At 41.7% G+C, this 23,932-nt stretch overlaps 1 protein-coding gene across 1 annotated transcript in view; it reads right to left on the bottom strand.

The window, feature by feature from the left end:
* The window catches only part of epb41a (erythrocyte membrane protein band 4.1a), a 72,185-nt gene extending 60,116 nt beyond the window's left edge, over positions 1-12,069 (bottom strand). Inside the window, exon 1 of the mRNA XM_078267897.1 lies at positions 11,920-12,069. The gene's annotated coding sequence lies outside the window, so the exon portion shown is untranslated. The remainder of the gene's footprint in view (positions 1-11,919) is intronic.
* Positions 12,070-23,932: the final 11,863 nt, after the last annotated feature.

The raw sequence follows: 23,932 nt of genomic DNA, 5'->3' as shown, positions 1-23,932 counted from the left end.
ATCAGGAGAGAGGCAACGAGCAGGGGCGCAACTACCCAGTGTCAGAGGGGTATGCAGCAACAATTTTGGCATTAGTCATCATTAGTTTTTCCATATTAATAATATTAAGAAATTAATCTGTTGGTATCAAGTGGCTCCCCCTACACTTCCATCTAATGTTAGACCTACCTGTTGCCTTCCCCTGCCTTTCCTGATCCACCATCCTCACACCTGAATGAAATGAACTCACTGTTAAATATAGCAGCCTAAATTCAATTCTTAAATCAGCCTAGTGATGGCATCAGATAAGACAACTATTATGCAGTAAGGTTGTGCTGCTGTTGAAATTACATTCACATTTTGTATTTTATATATATATATATATATATATATATATATATATATATATATATATATATATATATATATATATATTAGGGCTGTCAATCGATTAAAAAATGTAATCTAATTAATTACATACTCTGTGATTAATTAATCGAAATTAATCGCATACATAATTAACGGTGCCTGAACCGATACTTTTTAAGAAAGTCAAAAAAGAAAAGAAAAAAAAAGGGTACTAAACAACAGTTGGTGACATTAAAGAACGGCTTGTTTATTGCTAAGGCCATATGGTCAACATTAAATGATTTAATAATAATGTATGACAATAACAATAACTTATTTCACTAGTAAATTGCTGTTGAACGACAAAAACAACAACCAGATAGGAAAAGGACATTTACAATAACTTCAAATGCACCACGAGGATGTAGTTTACCAGTTTCATTGTGTTGTGTTGTGTTGTTTCTCTGACGGCAGCTGCAGATTGTTACATCCCGGTGTTGAATCCTCTACAGCAAAACACAGTCAAACTTTACACCGTTTAGCGTTAGCTGTCAGTATCTTAACCGTGTTTAATCCAGCTACTAGCTAGCGGTAGGCTAACGTTAGCTGCTGTTGAGTATTGTGTTAACTAGCGTCACATGCAGCGGGGTTTGTGTTTCCTGTAACGTCTGTTTCAGAGCAGCAGAGAGAAGCGCAGTGGCACCAGATTTTCGTCTGTATGCAAACGTCAATATGGAATGGATTAATCTGCGATATGATCGATATATATATATATATATAATTTTTTTTTTTCATATTTATTTATTTTTCTTGTCATTTATTGTGCATGCTACCTTATATTTACCAGTTGCTATTTTACCTTAATAAAATTGAGATATGTCATGCATGGGATTGGTACCATAGGGTTTAACCAAAATCTAAATGTAGCTATCAGCAATACTGGTTTGCATTAAGTTAGCAAACACTAGCCAGTCTCTTAGCATGAATATTTGCAAGCCTCCAAGTTTGGTAGCAAATCTATGCATGATTCCATGGTAAACCAGAGTTATAGCATTAGTTATGTTTTACAGATTCTTGTCATTTATTGTACATGCTACCTTATATTTATCAGTTTTCAGCTCAGCAACCTCGGTTTTGCATATTCTAAGCTAGCCGTAAACCCCCATTTGGCTGCTACATTCCCAGTGCTAGCAAACGCTAGCTAGTCTGTTAACATGAATATTTGCAAGTCTCCAAGCACAGATGTCACACTTTAAATCCTACCTGTTGCCTCTCAAAAGCTGTTTTGCTTTGAACTTTTTCCATAGACGGCAACTTACTACTCGTACGCTCGTACCTGCTCACTCAGCGCTCACGGCGCCCACCCGCTCCCACCCCCCTTCTATGTCAACATTCTATGATGGAATCTTATGAGACAGGGCGCCTACTCTAGCCTGTTAGTCCTCTAAAATGTTATATAATAACATTGAGGAAATGCAGAAATGATTTAGAAACGCACAACAGCAGCTACATATTGAAAATACCAAAAAAAGATTATCTTTTTTTACCATCGCGCCACATATAGTGCAAACCCACTTTTTGCGCCACTGGCAACGAGCACATGTGTTTTAGAGAGATGAGATGTCCTTTCCTCTGAAGCGTTTTTTGAGGCGGTGTGAGATTCCCATACAGGAAACAGGAAACATCACTGCCTCTATCTCTGCCACAAGAGAGTTTTAAAACACCAAACACAAGCACTAAACTGGCCGGGGGTTTGTGGAACAGCTGTTTCCTCAGTCCCTCCGTCTCTTTTCTTTCTCTCTTTCTCCGGGAAATGAAGCTGCCTCCAAGTGCGCTCGGAAACGTCCAGATCTATAAACCATCTGACCGAAAACAGTAACTGTGAAATACAAAGTCCACTTGTGCTACATTGAGGGTTAAAGAACAGAACAGGACGTCACACAGATGTTTCAGAGAAACTCCCATCGCTGTTTCCTGTCTGAATGCAGCCTAACCTGCGTCACAGAGCAGCCAGGAGTTTACAAAGCAGAAGTGGAGGACAGATCGAGGAGAAGAGTCAGAGGAGGAAAGACATTTATTGCTGAGTGTTGAGACCAAGAGTCCCTCTCAACCCATCAGGTTGTGCTGGTGTTTGATGGCCGTGTCTTAGGGGTCTACAAGTGAACTGTCAACGGAGCATGGAGGTTGACCGGGACAAGAAGTGAGCTACTGGACAGACGGAGCGCAGCGGCGCCAGGGCTACGACCAGGTAGGCCATTCCACCTTTATCTTTAGCCTGGCGCTTAACTCTGTGGTTTAATGTACATGGCTGCTAGACCTGCTGGACGGCCCTAGACCTATCCATAGTACCATGTTTTCCCAAGGTATTTCCGTGACAATAGACCAAACCACTAATCTATTCATCCAGAAAATAATCCACAGATTAATCCACACTAAAAAATTAATTAATTAAAGTTTGTTGCAGCCCTTGTTAACATTATCTGTTGTGTATGTCATTTTCCCACATCTTTGTTTATGTATAGGTGATGTACAGTATGTGTATCAGCTGAGCGTGAAACCAGGGCTTTGGGCCTCAGTAAGTTTCAAGTGTGCGCACTTATCTCCTTTTGTACCATTCATCATATTAAGATAAGTGCTGGGACGATATGCTTTTGTCCCGATGAGATTCTTTCCCGATACATGGCTGCCGATTGGATTTGTATTGCGATTTTCATTCATTGTGATTCTAGAAGTATTGCGATTCGATTTATTGAGTATTGGGATTTTCTTTTCCTTCTTTAACCAAAACTAAAGTTGAATAAAACCCTTCTAGAGACAATATATCATGAGATATTTCTAAATGAATGAATGAACATCACATGTCAGTCAGTCAGTCTGACATTTATTTACTTTGTAAAGAAGAACATAACATGTTTCTGCTTTTTCTGCTTTCCCTGGAAACGCATATGATGTAGTCGCTGTCGGCAGTACCTTATAAACAGGAAATATTAAGGTCAATCGGTAAAATAACAAATAAAAGATACTGAATTTGGGGAAAAGCAAAATTCAAACAAAGTCACGAGACGATACGTGAATCGATTAACCCCCACCCACACTAAGATAACAAAGAGCAGATGGGCAGTAAGACAAGGACAAGGCCATGTCTTTGAGTGGGACCTTCCTTAACAAATATGAATACTATAGAACTTTTTCACGGCAGACATTTTGACATGTCATAGTAGGAAAAGCACAGGTGTATTCAAAACCATTCATGATGGCTGCATTCCACTTAGGCTACGATTACACGTGGCCAGCTATTTTCATTAACAGACATATCACCCTCTCCGTTTTCAAAAATAACATTGTGCGCACGAACCCGTGTATATGCTGTCAAGAGCATGCCAAACCTGTAGGTGGCAGTGTAACGAGAAGCTCAAGCCGTTAGCCAATCAGAATCCCGAAAATAGCAACAACAGCAACAAATCACGTCCTCTTTCTCTTTTGAACAAAGATGAAACCTCCGTTTGTCTCAGTTTACATGCAAACGTGCAACCAAAGTTTTCCAAAATCTCCACTCTGGCCAGAGTTTTTAGAAATAATCATTTTCAGAGGCGAATTCTCCGTTTGGGTGTAAACGAAAGGCACAAACAAAGGGAAATGTCTCAGTTTTTCAAAATAACCATGTACTGTACGTGTAAATGGGGTATTAGGAGAGGCCCTGGTATTGTGCGTGCTGACTCACTGAAATAGCTTACTGGGACAACATGACTTGATGGAATTGAGCCATCGTTGAGGTTATCAATTTCAGCTGTGCTTTTCCTAATATGACAAATCAAAATGTCTGCTGTGAAAAAGGTCAATTGCCTTCAGACGTGGTGCAGCAATATTTTGTGAGCCATTACTGTGTAGCCTGAAATGTTTCATATGCTCAGGCACTGATAGGATGGAAGCTGTGGCGGTAGAAACACAGCTTGCCACCACATGAAGTTAGAGACGCTGCTGGCAGCGTGCAGTGCTGAGTGGACGCTGGCACAGCCGCACACTGCTGACAGGGCAGAGAACAGGGAGAGCTCCAGGTGTACCAATGAGTGCACAACAACAACTTCACCTACAAACAGCTTGTCCACCTTCTCACGCTTCTCCTTTTTACCTGAAAGCAGAACTGCGACACTTTAAATCTTTTTACCAGAGATGTGCCTATAAGTTTCTTTAAATAATTCATTCAGCATGAGAAAGGATACAAATTGACTAATCGACCAATTAGTTGACTCATGGACTCAGAGGAGCAGCCTTACTGGTTATGTATTATGACTATTATATTTCTGGGTCATGAAAGAGTAAAACGTAATTAACTATTCAGCTGAGCTATAAAGTGTTTGCAGGCAGGAATCTCTAACACAGAAACGTTCTAAGTGCTAGTTGAAGGCCTCGGTTTTATTTCGGGCGGATGCTTCAAAGCCATTACTGCACCTTAACCACAACACACACAAAAAAATCACAGGTTCAAAATAGACAATCAATGTGGGTTAGCAAGTTATATTACAGAGCAGCTGTCTCACACAAACTCAAACAGTACATATAACAGATTTTTTTCCGTTAGCGTTGCTAAAACAATACTTTCTAAACGGTGCCTGAACCGATAGTTTAAAAAGATTTAAAGGGCTGATAGAATGCAAAACCGAGTTTAGCTCGTCATAGTTGAATAACGACAGTTCGGTGGGTAAAAAGGACATACAGAGAACCTCAAAGTCCCATTGACACCTCTTTCCTCTGCAAATCTCACAATTTGAAACTGCTGTTGAAAACGGGTGAATCTCAACAAAGCTAAAAGTTGACGTCAACTCCTCAACTCCTACCTTATTTGGCTCTACCTGCTATCTTTGTAAGGCCCCAACATTTACATAGGCCACTGACTGATCTGAGGTCAGTTAGTCTTCTTAATAGGTCGCGCAGATCTCAGAAATTTTATACATTGTTCGTCTGCTATTTCATTACTAAATTCACTAGACTTTTTTATGCGAGAAATCAACTATGTAGAGCTCAAATATGCGCCGTGTTACTAAAATTGATGGCTAATTGCAAATTTTGTATGACTGTGTCGGACTTCAGGAGCTCCACAATCTGCCGTGACAGGAGGTGACTGACGCCCGGGTTTGATGCCTTCCCGGTCGGCCTCTCCCCCTTTGCAGACCCGCTATGAGCTGGAGCTCTTTCAGGATCTCACACACGAGCTGCGCTGTGTACTTTAGAAATATCTAAATATTCATGAGCATACCATATTTGGAAGAAAAGCTGTCGTTCCAAATAGGGCCATATTCACCCCTTTAATATAAATATATATATATATATATATATATATATATATATATATATATATATATATATATATATATATATATATATACACACACACTGTATAAAAAAAGGAGGAGCACAAAACAACAGCTGTGACATTTAAGAAGGGCATGTTTATTTATTACATGTCATTACATGTCCAAAGCGACTTACAATTGCTATATATGTCAGAGGCCACACGCCTCTGAGGCAACTATGGGTCACATTGGTTGATGTATCACAGTGGGAATTGAACCCAGACCTCCCACACCAAAGGCATGTGTCTAATCCACTACGCCATCACCACCATTTATAAGGCCATATGGTCAAAATTAAATGATTTATTAAAAATGTAATTACAATAACATAACAATAACTCATTTCAGCAGTAAATTGCTGGTAAACGACAAAAACGACCACTGTATGGGAAAAGGGTATTTTACAATAACTTGAATGCACCTGGCGAGGCGAGTTTCAAGTGAACGCACCGTGTGCGAACATGTGGTTTTTTTCAGACTGTTGGGTTTTGGAATCCTCTACAGTGAAAATACAGTCACACTTTACACCGTTTAGCTGTCAGCATTTTAACCGTGTTTAACCTAGCTGCTAGCTAACGTTAGGCTAACGTTACCTGCTGCCAAGTATAGTGTTAACTAGCGTGACATGCAGCGATGCTTCTGATGCCTCTACGTCGGAGCATCAGAGAGCAGAGCAGGCATTAATGGGGCACCGAAATGAGGCACCGAAATCCCCGTTGCTATTCAGTCTGGTAGATACCGACCGTTTAGGCACCTGTGCCGTATTAGCACCGGGTCTTGGTACCCAACCCTAGTTACACAGAGCTAGTCTGTGTCAACAGAAGTACATTTCCCCTCCCCTTTGTATGTTGACGTTCTCAAACTCTGTTTTCTTCAGAAAACAACAAACTTCGAGCTAGCGAGCTACACGCTAAAAAAATGTCAAAGTTTTGAAGAAAATGTAGATGGTGCAACAAGGCAGGCCTGCTTGGTTCTTTCGGGGAATGATTGTAAAGATTTACAAAGAATATGTTTAGGGCATTTCCTCTCTAACTGGGACATTTTGGGAGCAATTGGTGGGATTGCTGTTGACGAAGTACACACGGAGATACACTGGTAAGAACCAATGAGGTTTAACCATGTATCAGCTAATTTAATTAGCTCACGTTACTGTATTGTGTCAACAGTTAACTTCATCGCTGCGTCTGGGCTTAGCACCGCCCAAGACCACTGGGATTGGTTTAAAGGTTTTTTTCCGCCTATCCCAGAATGCATCTCCAACTGTGTAACAGACAGCACACTGACAGTTTTGCTATTCTTTGAGGCTTATAAGTGGTTGAGCTAAAATTTGTCTAGAAGAAAACAGGTCGGCAAAATCAAAAGTATTTATGTATCTGGGGACCATTACTACATAACCAAATTCCATGACAATCTAAAAACGTTGTCGAGATATCTGGACAGAGAGACACACTGACTGACCACAAGACAGATTCTCACTGATGGGAATTAAACAAAGCAGCTCTGCTGCTCCACATGCTAAAGGTTAAAAAAAGCTGCTGTGAGGTCAGGAGTCAGTCCATCTACCCAGCCCTATACAAACATCCACAGAGCACACAACACACATCACTGCTTTCCATCTTTGTCCATCTCCTCGGTTAACATTCAAACAATCTCCTGACGCTCAGCTGATGGAAAAGATATTCATTTCATCATTGAGCACCAAAACATCCAAACCCTCACTGGCTTTCTGGGGTCAAAGTAGCGATGTGAACCAGTTTTAATATTTCAAATCGATTCTTAGATTTGGCCTCAGAGTAAGGTTCAAAGGTTAAAACTAAAATGCATTTGTAAAAAGTGAAAACATACTTAAGCATCTGTATTTCTGGCTGCATGGTAGCCTGAGTCAGAGTGGTGGAAATGAGCTTAAGGACTGAAAGCGGCTTTAAAATTAATCGGGCCCTGTGTGGGATTAAAGGCTGCTGTGGAGGCCACAGGAAGCTGGATGTCTATCAGTCACCGCTGGATCCACACACCAGCTCTGCAAACAAGCCACAAACTGAGTTGGCCTGACCCACATGAAATCAGAGGTGGGGATATTTGATAAAACACAAAAACAGAGGGCTGAGCCCTAACACAGCATCTGTGCCGGGTCACCCCTCTAACTAGGCCTTAGGGATTCAGATGTCCTGTGATGGAAGCAATCAATATCCAGAGTCTACACATCTGTGATTAAAGAAAAAATACACTGAAAGATTAGGGTTAGGCAGTTTAGGGAGCCATTTGCATTCTGACTGGCTGCTTGCAGCCATGTTATAAGGAGAATACCAAAATACTATCTTATTGCCATTTAAAGCAACAGCTTTAAAACCATTGTGATGCTACTCTGACAGGGCTTGCACCCTCTTAGTCAACTAATCACAACCGATTAGTCGCTTATGCTTTTTCATGCTGAATGATTCATTTCCAATAAACCTATGAGCACATCTCTGGTGAAGGTATAAGCTTGTCTAATTGTTTATGCTTCTGCAGATTGGTCCACTTGTGCATTGGAAGACCCACTTTCCCAAACTCAACATACTAATGTGATAAATTTGGAGCACCAAATAGTCTTGGGACCTTAAAAGGGGTGATAGAATGCAAAACCGAGTTTACCTTGTCATAGTTGAATTACGACAGTTTGGTGGGTAAAATAGGCATACATAGTACCTCAAAGTCCCATTAACACCTCTTTCCTATCCAAATCTCACAATTTGAAACTGCCGCTGAAAACGGGCGAATCTCAACAAAGCCAGTAGTTGACGTCAACTCGGTGGCTGTACCTTATTTGGCTCTAGTCTGTACCTTTGTCACGCCCCAAAATTTACATATAAACCACTGGTTTGAGAACAGCTGGTGTTCTGAATGTTGGTTGCGCAGATCTTAGACACTTTATACAATGTTTGTCTGCTATTTCATTACTAAATTCACTTCTGAGACTTTTTTATGTGAGAAATCAACTATGTAGAGCTCAAATATGGGCCGCTTTATATTTGGTTCGACTGTGTGACTGTGTCAGAGTTCAGAAGCTCCACAGTCTGACGTGACAGCCGGCGGGTGCCTGCCAGGGTTGCTGGCTTGCCACCCGGCCTGTCCACCTTAACAGACTTGTTGTGAGCTGGCTGGAGCTCTATCAGGAGACTCGCGGACAAGAGGCGTTTATTTCCCCGATCGTTTGTTTAAATAACTCAACACACATATCCATTATAAGACCTGTGGTTTTTCGAAATTATAATGCTCCACAAGCGATTGCGGGTGTAACTCGCTGTCTCCCCTTCTGATTAGTGCTGCTGTGTGAGAAGAAAGCAGAGAGGGGAGGGGCTGCTCCTCAGTCACAGAACAGAAGAAAGAAGTGACTGTTTTGGCTGCCACAAGAGAGAAATACCTTTGCATGCTGGCCAGACAATGCTGGCATCTTTTCTACAGAAAGTCTCAAGATTTGTCGCTAGTCGCTTTTTGGAAAAAATGTCGCTAAGGGGGTTCTGAAAAGTCGCTAAATCTAGCAATAAAGTCGCTAAGTTGGCAACACTGGAGCCTCTGCAGCTTCGCTCAGCTCGTTGTAAAGAGGGGTGGGGCTGTGTGTGTGTGTGTGTGTGTGTGTGTGTGTGTGTGTGTGTGTGTCGCTCGTTGTAAACCAACCAATCAGCGTGCAGCTCATCTAAATATTCATGAGCATACCATATAAGGGAGAAAACCTCTCACTTCCACTTACAATCCAGGGCTATTTTACAGGGATGCATTAGGGCGCATAGAACAGCACCCGGGCCATTTTCAGCCCAACCAATGTTACATACCCTATTTGGAGACCTTAAGGAACAGTGTGAAATACCCTATATAATCATTCTATCACCCCTTTAAAAGACATGTGAGAAACCAAGGAAGTTTGTCACAAAGTGCTTTGTAAATAAATAGAATGCAGAAAATGACTCCAGGTATTTATATAATTTAATAGCTTATAGTTAACTTGTGGAAGCTGATTACTTTGCTCTGATGGTAATATTGGAAAAAATGTGCAAAAGTCTGTGTTTATGTGATAAAGAAGACCTTAATCTATGATTTAAGTCAGTGGCTTCTAAACTCGGGGGCGTGGCGACACAAACATTGCTTGCGTGGACGAAGGAAGAAAAAACTCTGTGGTTTTATATAGGCCTACGTTAAGATAATACCTGCTATTTTGCCTGTTAATTGTGCATTTACAGTAATAATAACAATACTAATAGTTTATAAAGAAAATTGGAACGTTTATATTAAGGATGTCACAAGAACCGATACTTTGGTGCCAACTCGATACCAAAATTCTGAAAACGTGACTCGTTTTTCTACAGTACCGTATGTACCGGGGGGATGTGATTCTTCCTGACCTGACGGGGGCAGTGTATGCCTACAAGTGTTCTAGTTACACTAAATCAGTCGTACACACAGTACTGTCCAACAGAGGACAGGACTGTCTGTGGACATGTTGTTATACTGTTTGTATGCACAAAAAAACAGCATAATGCGTTGTTATAAACTGGTATTGCTAACAATGGGTAAACCTGGCTAGAGCTAACCCCACAGTGAAATCCGACTTGTTTTAATGAAACCCGGTCAGCTCAGGTGTAGTCTATATCCACGACGTTCCACTTCCGGGATTGCTCCGTTCCGCTGGATTTCACGCATTTAGGCCGGATGTCCGTCCCCTTCCTCTTCCTTTGTGTTGGCGTTCTAACCTCCAGTGGATTTCTAAGGACTATGGTTAACTGCTCCTCAGAGCTGTGCAGGGTAAATCCAGACAGCTAGCTAGACTATCTGTCCAGTCTGAGTTTTCTGTTGCACGACTAAAACAACTTTTAAACGTACACATGTTCCACCAAAACAAGTTTCTTCCCGAGGCTATTTTGCAGAAGCACCGTTGCTACCCCCAAGATGATTGAGATTGGTTTAAAGAAATGACAAATAACCAGAGCACGTTTTTCTCCCATCCCAGAATTCTGTGTGGACTAGCCAGACCCTCCTTTGCAGTGCTGTGGAGGAAGGTCTGGCAATGCGAGTGTGACATCATTGCCAGCTTTCCAGTTCCAAGGTGAATGGAACACACTGTCGTCTCTGTGTACCGGGCTCACTGACAGCGTGAGTAAATCTGTTTCTCTCTGCCCTTGTTTTTCACACAGAGCCTAACGTTAGCTACGATAGCTACTGACTATTAGCTAATTTTAGCGCTTGTTTTAGCGGACCTCTACAACATCAGTTCAGTTAACTTTAAGCAGCCCGGTTCTATGTGAAAACAACAACGGCAAAGAGAAACAGTCTGAACATGCTTGCTGTCTGGGAGTTTCAGGTAAACTCATGAACAGGTTAGCGTACGCTGGCTGTGTGCGGGCGTCAGGCTTCTGAGCAGCGGGCTGGGGGTCCAGAACACTGACCTTTTCTCCAGATTAAAAGGAAATCTCGCTCTCCTGCCCCCTCCACTCCATAAAAAGGGTGACACGACACTGTCCCAACCCCCCCAAGTGTTATCCTTGTTATCCTAAAATAGAGTTATAAAAGGAGGACATTGGATTTATTGTTTTGTTTTTTTCCCGTGGTATCTAATTGTGTTATCAAGAATCATGAAATGTCCCTGGTACTGGTATGGATGACTACATTTCTACTATCATGCCATCCAGAGTTGCCACTATTGTTGTTTTTTTTAATAATGTTCAACTGTTTAAATAAAGGAATTCCTGTTTAAGTAGCCTGTTATTGTTCTTTTTCTTTATCTTGTGCTTTTGGTGGTATGGTTCTGAGTAGATTGTTGGTATCGTGACATCCCTAGTAGCCTATAAATCGCAACATAATAAGAATCAAAGCATGGCCGAGCGACTAGAAGCAGCCCTGCTGACTGTCCACAGCCAACCGTCTCCGTCAGGGTTCTACATAGTGACTGCCCCCCATCGCTGCTGGACAACATGGAGACTAGCCGCTGTACACCTTATTATGTCCGATATACCAAACCATTTACAACGTTAGCTACAATTTATCCTTTCAATACATTCATTCTGTAAGAAAAATATGAAAATCATCGCTGTACATATAAGATGCATTTAAACACTTTATCCCGGGTTGCGGACAGGAATGAAAGCAGTGCGCGTGAGAGTGGAACAATAACAGTGGCGGTAGGTGTACCTGTCTGCAAATGGCGCTGAATGTGAAAATGTCAACAAATGGTGTGTGAGCAGCTGCCAGTGTGCTGGCCGCAGACACTCACCCTGTGTTCCGCTCCGCCGGCAGAAGAAAAAGATGCTCCGCGGTCACTAGTCCTGTCCGGGCTTCAGACAAACAGAGCGGGGATTCACGAGCGGTTCCCAGCGGCTTTAACAATGTGTTGAGGTACCAGCCTAGCAGACGGCGCACTGTGGGTTCCTGTGCCCTCAGTCTTGTCTGACAGACAGCAAGGAGAGGCGCAATATGCATGATCCCTACCTAGCTGTGCTCAGACGCTAAAACTGCACAGTATAGTTTTTCTCAGCGGATGGAGAGAGAGAAAAAAAAAAGCTTCAGAAAAAGATAGTAGTCTAGTCTAACTGAACCTTGAGTTCAACTTTTTATTTTTTGTCAAACTCTTGTTTTAAACTGCTCATATTATACTTTTTGGCTTTTCCCCTTACCTTTATTGTGTTATAGGCTATATCTTTTTGTGAATGTTATAGGTTTAAAAAGTGAAAAAGCCCAAAGTCCACCCCAAAGGGACTTACCATCTCCAATAGAAAACACTGCTCACAAACTGCTCCATACAGCTCTATTGTAGTCCAGCCTTTACTTCAGAGACAAACGTGCGTCACTTTGTAACACACGTTATAATGCTCGCCTAGCTGCTAGCGTGGCACGCCCTCATACTCTGCTTCTGACTGGCTAGTAGTCCTTACCTAGCTACTGCGCATATGCAACTCCCAACAAAGAGTCTAGCTGAAACAGAGAGCTCAACACACAGGGTGAAAAGAGGAGCTGCAGCAATGTGCAGTACAACAAAAATATGGTGTTTTTTGAAAATTAAACAATGTAAACCTATTCTGATATAACCTCTAAATACAATTATGAACCTGAAGATGAGCATAATATGAGCACTTTAAAGACCAAGAATGAACTTTCAGGCTAGACTTTTATAATGTTTAACTACAATTAATCAATACATTGATTTCAATTTCCTTGTGAGCTGCTCCAGCGTTATCTCTCTGGGGTGTGCCAGCCCCAGCATTTCCTCGTTGAAGAACGCAAGAACGCAAAGTCTTTTCCGTCCAAACAGTTTTTCTCCCAGTGTTTCTCTTCAGCGTGTCTGTGGTCTGGCGTTGGTTCTGCCTCTGTTCCTCACACTTCTATTTGGATCTCCGTCATCATCAGCCTCACACACACACGCCCCCTCATGTCACGTTAGTATTTCCCTATCAGCCACCACCACTCAAAAGACAATAAACTGATATCATATCAACAAACGACTACCCAAAAGACGAGGTCGTAACAGTTACCTCTTGTGTAGTCTATATCCATGACGTTCCACTTCCGGGATTGCGCCGTTACTCATTTAGGCCGGATATCCGTTGCCTATAGGCTTTCTTTGTTGTTGCTATAACCTGGCCTAAGACATATTCTCTTGTATTACAAGTTTAATGTTTATTTGTGCATTGTCCCTGTTTCAAATAAATCAATTTCCATTCCATTTCCATTCCATTTGAGTTTTCTGTTGCACGACTAAAACAACCTTTGAACGTACACATGATCCACCAAAACAAGTTCCTTCATGAGGCTATTTAGCAGAGGCACCGTGGCTCCATCCGGCACCCAAGACGATTGTGATTGGTTTAAAGAAATGCCAATAAACCAGAGCACGTTTTTCTCCCATCCAGGAATGCTGTGAGGACTAGCCAGACCCTCCTCCGCAGCGCTGTGGAGGAAGGTCTGGCAGTGCGAGTCTACTTTTTGTGATATTAAATTCAACACGTTTGTAACAGTAAAATATTGTAATACACCATCTGTGAAATGTTCTTATTCTAATATATCTTTGTGGACTGAATCACCAAGACATTACTCTAACATAAAAATCACTTCCTGTAGACAAATGGCCGTTGATTTGAATCGCGGAGATATGTGAAATCAACAAACTTGTTTCTTTCTGTTGTCATTTTCAGCCGTAACTGTAATGTTTAAAGATTCAGTTAAACACGGAGGTCCAACCTATCTGTGGTCTCTACTGTCTTATTTTCTGTCCTGTGTGGCTTTGCTAGCGTCTTTGATAAACCAAATCTAGCGTTAGGAACAGCAACATGTCACCATGTCATTTTTTTTAGTCTGTGGCCCAACAGGTATATTAGCTCTCCAAGCTAACGTTCTAACGTCAAAGTGTTGACATATGAAAGCATCAAACATGCCTTTTAGGCAAGGCAAGGCAGCTTTATTTGTATAGCACATTTCAGCAACAGGGCTATTCAAAGGGCTGTACAAAAAACATTAAAGAGCAGTTTAAAACGATAAAACAATTAAAAACAGATAAAATACGAGAATAGAAGTTACAGTGCAGTATAAGAAATTAAACATTAAAGAGCAGTTAAAAACAATTAAAAATATAAAAGCAGATAAAATACGAGATTTTAGGCTGCTAGTATGGGACAATGTATAAGCCGTTGCTCTATACACGTAATCCACCCGCAATCCTTGTCATTCCTGTTTAGATGAACTAGTGCAGTGCCCGTTCAAAACGACCCCCAGAAAGTTGCAGGGAACAAAACAGATCCATTGCTGCTTGTAACTTTCTCCAGAAGCATTACCCTAAAATAACTTACAGAAGGCTCTCAAAGCAACCCACCCATGTACTACTACTGACTTACTGTGCGCTTCTATTTCAGAGGAAAACCCAACACAGAAATATTACTGTTGTGTTGCAAATTCAGATTTTACTTACAAAATATCACAATTAAAATATGATTATTATTCATTAAACTATCTAGCATTATATTGGAGTTGAAAGCTCCACCTTGAACAGACGTTAAGTACATGTAAGTACATTGTGCTGATAACGCAGAACTCATACTGTGCAGTAACAGGCGGCTTTATCATATGGCATAGGTAAAGGGCCTCGTGAAGTTGTGTGTTTTTTATTTATCTTTTATAAAACTCAAGCTGTAACACGCTCATCTAGAGATTCGGCGTGTCACCTATTTTTTTCCGTGTAGCCGTCACACATCCAGGTAGTATTAGGCGATGTGGCCCGGGCCGGGGAAGCAGGGATCCTGGCTCAGCCTGCTGGGGGAGCCGCTACAGCGCACAGAACGGCCAGAGACACGTGCACAACCGCCGGCAGCAAAACGACCTGTAAACTGTGCTGGAGAGCTGGAGAGCCTGGGCGTTTATCTCCCATGTTTGTGTACGTTTATTTTCATAATTTGCATGTAGGATAGTCTGTTGTGAAGAGAGTAGCATCTTAAAAAGTCATGTTAAAGCATGGATATAATTAGCAGAGGTATTTTGCCGGTGGTAACATTAATCAGAATGTAGGCCTACTACAGTCTATGTAGTTAGCCTATAACAGTGTTATAGGCTAAGTTAGTTGGCAAACTTACAATTTCAGTTGGCAGAGTGACGATGCTCCTGACCTGGAGGATATCCACTTGTGAAGAGTTTGGGTGTAAGGTCAGTTAATTTAAAGCCTGCTGGAAGATATGCTTGACTGTGAGCCATGAACCCATTCCCACTGAACACAGAGGTCACTTAGGGTTTTTGTAAATACTTATGTGCATGGATATATTAAACAATAGATGGTCAATTTGTCATTATAAAAAGGTACTCCAGCAGTATGTAGGCTATACACTGAAAAGGTTTCCAATGTTTCCCACTTGAATGTGCACAAGTATTAGTGTCTGCCTCTGAGCCCATGCATACTTTACATGTTTTCTAATACCAAAATCCTGGGATGGGTATAACAGCTCTAAAAGGAACAAAATAGCCAAGCTGATGGATGTAACATCCAGCCTGTAAGACAGCGCGTAGGGCATACTCACCCTGTTACACACCCTTTGGTTTCCCTTCATTTGCACAGGAGGCAAGTGTATTTGTGGAAGCAGCCAATGGGAGCAGTGCAGGGTGCAGCCTGCTTCAATCCCAACTCAGAGCTGCTGTTGATGGCAGAGCCCCACCATCACTAACCAAGGATCCCTGTGCCATAAAAACCAATGCATCCATTTTCACTCAGCATCAGTGAGAGAGGAGAGCGTGTAGGCGGAAGTCATTTGAATTAATTCATTTAAATGTGAATTCAGGTCCCCGTTCAGTCTTTAGCTGTTATGATTCCACACCAAGGTACAATCCCACTCGTGTTTAGGCACTATTTGTTACATAACAGACTGTAGTAGGCCTACATTCTGATCAGATCTGGCAACACTTAGAACCTTTAATGATTAACAAGAATGCAATCTTTTAGGAAGAGGTTGTTGCTACAGCATACTGTAGAGGAGGAATTAAGGAATAGTTCAATGTTTTGGGAATTATGCTAATGCTTCACTGTCTCTGTGAGAGTGAGATGTTTTTTGCAACAGCGCGCTGGATGTGGGCGGCTGCTGTGTCTCGAGCTTCTCCACAACTTTGCTCTTTTTTGTTTTAATTGGTTCTATCTTTTACTTATTTTGACTTTTTTATAACATGCGCAAGGCCAAAGCGAGCACTATCATACAGTATGATAGAACTACTTCTGCACATTAGATCTTTGGTTGACAGCCCTTTTTCACCACGACCAACAAACAATGAGGAATTTTCATGGCTGGGATTACCTGACACCAGCCGAGCTTATGACAGGGCAGAAACCTCATGGCAGGGGGCTGCTTTTATTGTGGCTGGAGATTTTTAACAGCGCCAACTTCAGGAATGTCTTGCCGAGACATCACCAACGCATCAGTTGTGCTACGCGTGGAGGTAATACGCTCCACCATGTTTACACTCCTTTCCAAAACGGATATAAGGCCCTCCCCGGCCCTCCCATCGGCAAATCAGATCACGTCTCATTTCTGCTTTTGCCTTCCTAGACAGGAACTCAAACGTGACCCACCTGTGACATAAACCATTCAGCACAGGTCCGACCTATCAGACTCAGCTCTACGACACTGCTTCAGCATGACAGAGTGGTGTGTGTTTAGGGGACAACACTATAGACACATACACGGAAGCAGGTTTTGGCTACATCGGCAAATGCATCAATGACGTTGTACCAAGGATTACTGTACGGACATTCCCAAATTAGAATTCCTGGGTTAACAGTAAAGTCTGTGCCCAACATGAAGCACGGACCATTAAGTTTGGACTTAAAACTTCAACACCAGAAACATGTGGGCTGAACTACGAACCATCACAGACTACAAAAGGAAAATCAGCAGTGCTGAGTTAATGGCTGCATCTCAAATAAATTGAATTGAATCTCTCCCAGATGAGCTGAACAACTTCTATGCAGGCTTTGAGATCAACTCCACAGCTGAGAAAGTACAAAAGGCCTAGGACCGCTGCCCACTAATCATATCCAGGGTGGATGTGTGCAGATCTTTCAAAAGGATGAACCCACACAAGGCACCTGGACCTGATGGCATCCCTGGCCCAGCTTTCAATGTGTGTACAGACCAACTGGCAGATGTCTTCACAATAGGGCTGTTGGAACAAATTCCGAAAGTCGAATATAATTCGAATAGTAAAAAAATCAATACTATTCGAATGCTGAAATTACTATTTGAATGTGATTTTTTATAAATATGTTGAGACGTTAGCTAATCTCACTCTTCTTAGCCACATGTGAAAACAAAATGCTTTTGTCATGTCACGTCTGATGAACAATACGTTAGCGGGAGTGAGAAACACAAGGCATTGTGAGGTCTTAACATCACGGAGCAAGTAACGTTAGTACAGGGGTACCTGGTACCTGCTTGACTCGGCTCGGCTCGACTCGGCCACGGTGCCCCATCCTCCTTTTTCCATTGCAGATTTAGTACCGCCTCACAGAAAACAAAAACACAGCTGGCTAAACTATTTAAAAATGGCGGGTTTGTTCAGGACACCCCCGTCTTCAGGAGTAGGACACTACTATTGTCCCTGTCCTAAAAAATGTGGCTCCACCACATCCTCCACTCTGACTCTCAACACTGGTGCCCCCCAGGGCTGTGTGCTCAGCCCTCTCCTGTAGTCCCTGTTCACGCACAACTGCATGGCCTGACACAGCTCCAACATATCATAAAGTTCACTGACAACACGACCGTCATCAGCCTGATCGACGACAAGGCGGCCTACAGAGAGGAGATCAGAGCCCTGACATCTTGGTGCTAGGACAACAACCTCCATCTCAACGTCAGTAACACTGACCCTACAGTCACATTAGCTACAAGAGACAGCAACAAAGCAACAGGCTGCCATTTATTTTCAATGGAAGCGGCCGTTTGCCAGCGACAAGCGACGAGCTTGCCGCTGCCATGAGCAAGGCGGGGCCGAAATAGACTATTTTATGCAAATGCTGAGCGATGCGACAAAGCGACTGCCAATCAGAGTGAGGCAGCGTGAGGGCAGCGTGACGTATGTACGTTGGTTGCTTGAGAAAAAAATCATTCAAGATGCGGAGAAAATCATTCAAGATGGCGGAAATGCTTCAGGACATCGTATTTCTGTATATATCTGATATGTTTTTTTTTTTATCTCATATATTTTGTTACTTCTATCGAGAAATAAATGCTTTTAAATCCAAAAACATCGTTCTTGTGACTTAACAATGCCTCTGAAGTGACTTTTAAGACATGCTTGAAGGTAGCACCGGAGAATTTCTGTTTACTGTTGTCAAGCAACCAGGAGTAGGCTAGGCACACCCAGGAGCGCCCACCATAGACAGTATATAAGAATGGACCAACAGATCCCGTTGCTCTGGACGGAGACCAGTGAAGGATATTAGAAGCACTTTTCCGGTGAGCGCTGAGCGTTACTGCGCAGCCTCCAACTGAGAGAGACAACGTAAATGTGATGTGAGCAACCTGTCTGAAAGTTGTAAGTCTTCTGGTAGCTGTGCCAAGAGAAATCTCAATCATTCCCAATCTTGCAGAGACGGAGAGCGTAGGTAATATGTAAGGAGATAACATGGGCACAGGCTAATTATTGCTAACTAAAATGCTAGTTACCATTAGTAATTAAACTTAAACAGCTAATGTAAGTCGAAACTGCCTGAGAGCTTCTCCTGTACTATACGGTAATTTCTCTACTATGCGACAGTAAGTTGTGTGGTTATGACACAATCTTTAGCCTATTTTTACAAAAACGTCTGCTACGGAGCCATAACGTGAGGTACAAGTTAATGGAGCCTTTTATACATTGTCGTGTTTCTTTAGAAATAAACAATGGACAAACAAAGTCTTTAAACGCTTCAGATGTAAAGTTATTCGCTGTCAAAGTGACATCAAAATGAATGGCAGTCAATGGGATGCTAATGGCGGGTGAGCGCTAGGTAGCATCAAAATGGCGCCATAGGACCTACGCTTTCCAGACGTTCACTTACCCCCTTGGCGCCCACAAGCGAGTGTCTGTCGCTCTCTTTTGTAGCTAATGTGACTGTAGGGTGAGGAGCTGATTGTGGACTACAAAAAAGCAACAGAGAGTAGGGCACGCCCCCATCTCAATCAATGGGACTACAGTAAAGAGAGTCAGCAGCTTCAGGTTCCTCAGGGGTCACATCAGTGAGGATCTGACCTGTACTCACCCCACCGACACCATCATCTACTGCTAGACATTCTTCCTCTGCAAGCTGAGGAGGTTCAGCATGGACTCCAGGATACTCTGCAACTTCTACTGGTGCACCATCAGGGTAACCTTACTGGCACCATCACCGCCTGGTACTGCAGCACCGCCCTCAACCAAAGGCTCTCCAGATGGTGGAGAAACAGTTGGAGCTGCTATCCATGGAGGACCTCTAAACCAAGCGGTGCAGGAAGAAGGCCATGCAGATTATCAGAGACCCAAACCACCCCGGCCACAAACTGTTCTGCCTGCTGCCATCTAGCAGACGATACCGGAGCATCCGGTCCTGCAGCACCCGGCTCAGGGACAGCTTCATCCCACATAACATAAGACTGAACTCTGAGCTCATCACCTCACTTTATTTCTAAACCGTCATCTTTACATACTTGACTTAAGACCTGTTTAGTATATAAAGATAAAGTGAGCTCTATATAAATATATATATACAGCGGGGAAAATAAGTATTACATTTATTACATTAAGTAAACATTTTTCTCAGTAAAGTTATTTCTGATGGGGCTATCGACAGGACATTTTCACCAGATGTCAGTTACAACCCAAGTAATCCACACATACAAAGATATCAAAACAAATAAGTCCATAAATTAAGTTATGTGTAATAAAGTAAAATGAAACAGGGAAAAAGTATTGAACACACTTGCTGACATTTATTTTATACTTAGTAGAAAAGCCTTTGACAGCTTCAAGACGCCTCCTGTATGAAGAAACTAGTTGCACACATTGCTCAGCTGTGATTTTTGCCCATTCTTCCACACAAACTGTTTTCAAATCTTCTATGAACTCTGATCTTCAGTTCTTTCCAGAGGTTTTCAATTGGATTCAAGTCAGGTGATTGACTGGGCCAGGCCCGTAATAAGACAATGTGGTGCCCCTGGGCACTATACCTCAAAGCCCACCTACCCCCCGTCTACCACCCCCTTTACCCGTGCTGTCCTCCTTCCAAAAATATCAGACATAATCAAGGGGATTTCTCAAATGTAATTTACTAACTTATCCAACTACATACATGTAGGCATATGAGCAGTGAGCACTATATTCAAATGTCTCAATTCAAAATGTCTATCAATTCAAAAAGTCAAAATCAATGCTATATATGCAGCATTGTGGGTCGGTCAAATGTGTATTTTTCCGACTTTATTTCAGGGGCCCTGAAAGCAACTCATCTGATTGGTCAAAAACTTTCAAAAGCATCATGGGAAAGCTAAAACTGCTTTAGCATCACAGCTTATGACAATAAAAGGAACGAAAATGAATAAGATATAGACAAAAGACTAACAATATTGGATTTAAGAGTATGGATTTATTGCACAAAGTCCTCTGAAAGAAAACTAAATGCTTTTGTCATGTCACGTCTGATGAACAATACGTTAGCGGGAGTGAGAAACACAAGGCATTGTGAGGTCTTAACATCTCGGAGTACGTACCGTTAGTACAGGGGGAGTGACAGGCTGCGGCTAGAAACTGGAAGAAGGTTGGGAAATAGTTTTAACATGACTTTAAAATCGACATCCACCGAGCCAAAATGCTTATGTTATCATTAGTTAGCTCGTTCTTGTTTCCTAACGCAGTTAGGAAACAAAGGTTTTGCAGTCAAAAGTTTGAATATCATATTGTTTATATTATGTCAAATGTTTAGCCAAGGCTGTAGCCAAAGGAATGAACAAATATTAATTATATTAAAAATAACAAATATTAACAAATACTGAAATAAAATGTACAATTATCACACTGTGCAAGTAACATAAACATCCTCTCCAGCAATAAACAATTAAAGCCCCCCAAAAAGTTATCACACACTAGCTAGTAACATGTGTGATGAACAGGAAAGTTAGCAAGCTAGCAAAATACAGATAAACTAGCAGCTTCACTTCACAGGGTCAAACGGTTAACATTCAGGACTCACTGCAGACTCAAACAACTCAGGAATAGCTTAAACTGCTGCAACAATAGCTAAATAGAAAGAGTACAAACTTACATCGTCTCTGACTTCTGAACGGGCAACCATAATGAAAAGAAACATGACGCGATCTCGGGGATTTCTTATGTAAATTACGTACGTAACTAACGTACACACACTAACCTACACAGTCTCCGTGGCGTGAGGAATTCACAACAGTAACGAGTAACGATGCAGCACATAAAAAATCTATCGGAGTAAAAGTATTAAACCCATCGAAAATATGTACTCAAGTAAAAGTGGAAGTAGGAGAAAAAAATAATACTCCAGTAGAGTACAGATACAGCCTTTTAGTACTTAAGTAGAGTAGTGAAGTAGTTCTACTTCGTTACTATACAGCTCTGCTTTTACCCATCATGAAATGCTTCTTGAGTGACACCTTGGTAATGAGAAACCTTTGTATAGGCCATCAATTAGGACTAATCCAGCTGATATTAACTTGCACTAATAGGGGGCAGGATTGCTTCCTAAATACTGACAGATTTCAGCTGGTTTATTGGCTTCCCGTGCATTTTTACACCCCTTTTTCTTCATGTGTTCAATATTTATTCCCATTATCATTCCACTTTATTACACATAACTTACAACTGTTTTGATCCCACTTAGTAGAAGGGGATGTTTTTGCGAGCCTTTATTTTCCCACATTTGAGGTTAAACACACTTACATTGTTACATTAAATTGTAACATTCAGCTGACCAATGTACTTGTACAATGTGTCTGTTGCTGTAAAGCACAAGCTTAATTGTTTTATAATGAGCTGCTTAGAAAAATGGGATGTTTAGTTAACCTTTCCAAGTGTAAAGTGGGACACTACATTGTGTTAGTATTACCAAGTAATGTTACATTCAGGTCAATAGAGACGACACTGGTCAAGGTGTTAAACAACCTCAGGTGCAACTATATGAAAAAACTCTTTGTGTTAGTATTACTGGATCTTACTGCTGCTTTTGATACAGTCGATCACTCAATTCTTTTAGATAGACTTCACAAGCAGGTTGGCTTCTCTGAGACTGTTTTTAACTGGTTTAAATCATATCTTACTGACAAAACAAAGTTATGTTACCATGGAGAAATGCTCATCAAAAAGCTATTAAATGGATTGTGGTCTTTTTAATATCTACATGTTGCCACTTAGACACATCATCAGAAGACACATAATACAGTTCCATCGTTATGCTGATGATACACTATACGCTCTACATTGCCGTGTCTCCTGATAACTCAGAGCCAATTAATGCCCTTTTAACTGTATTTTAGATATGAAGTCATGGATGGCAAAGAACTTTCTCCAGCTCAACCAAAGAGATATAATGGAATGCAAAACTGCAAATGATGGCACTTTAACCCAGCCAACAAGTTAAAAACCTAGGGGTTATTTTTTATTTGTACCTTAGCCTGGAGCCACACGTCAGAAATATAACAAAAACAGCCTTTTATCATCTGAAGAACATTGCCAGAGTGCCTCCATTTATCCATTATTTATTATGTATTCTATTGTGATGCCTTACTTTCTGGTCTTCCTAAGACACATATAGCTTAATTACAATTATTGCAAAACTTAGCTGTACAGGTTCTGACAAAGAACAGAAAGAGAGCCCACATTACACCCATTTTAAAGTCTGCACTAGCTACCCGTATGCCTCAGAATTGATTATAAAATCATTTTATTGGTTTATAAAGCTCTTAACGGTTTCGACCGTAGTTATTTATCAGATTTGCTTTTATCTTATGAACCCTCAGGTCTTCTGGAAGTGGTCTTTTAATAGTCTCAAAAGTCAGAACGAAAACTCATGGTGAGGCATCCTTCTATTACTCTGCTCCACATCTGCCTGAAGACCTGAGGGTCGCAGAGAATGCTGATATTTTTAATGTTTGATCTTTTTAGCCAGGTCTTTCATTAAACAACTTATTCATCCATTTATTTATCTATTTTAGATTTTTAATTAAACAACTTTGTATCTATCTACTTATGGCCTATTTATTTATATGTAGTCTGTTTGTTTTTAGTTGGTTTCATACCTGATATTATTGCTTTAAAATCAGCAGCAACATGCACAAATTAAGCACAAAAGAAACTCAGAGCCCAGCAGCCCATGGGTACAGCCGTCTGCATCCAGCAGCATATTGTAATGGGCATATCTAAGCCCCTCGCAGGGCTTTGTCTGCTCAGCAACGCGCTCGCTGCACCAGCAGTCTGTACAGTCACATCTCCTCATACATTCATACAGACACTCCTTCCCCCATCAATACACAAAAGGCCAGCTTTTGCTCTCGCAGCCCCCCCCCCGTTCACTATCACTAGCAGTCCCCCCCCCCCCGGTGTGAAGAGCAGGTGCTGAGCCAGAGCATCTGCTGTGCTGAAGGAGCACAGAGAAAAGCAGCCCCCTCCCTCCCTGCTGTCTACCCCCCAACATTTCAAACATAAGTGATGCCTGGTGTAGAGGAGCTAGGCAAAGATCACAGCAACACCCTCAGTTAACCTTTCAACACCGGAACTCAGGCTGC

Source organism: Sander vitreus, chromosome 14 (genome assembly GCF_031162955.1).
Source record: "Sander vitreus isolate 19-12246 chromosome 14, sanVit1, whole genome shotgun sequence".
NCBI classification, from domain to species: domain Eukaryota; kingdom Metazoa; phylum Chordata; class Actinopteri; order Perciformes; family Percidae; genus Sander; species Sander vitreus.
The sequence above is the reverse complement of the archived record's forward strand: the minus strand, read 5'-3'. Positions and strand labels throughout refer to the sequence as shown.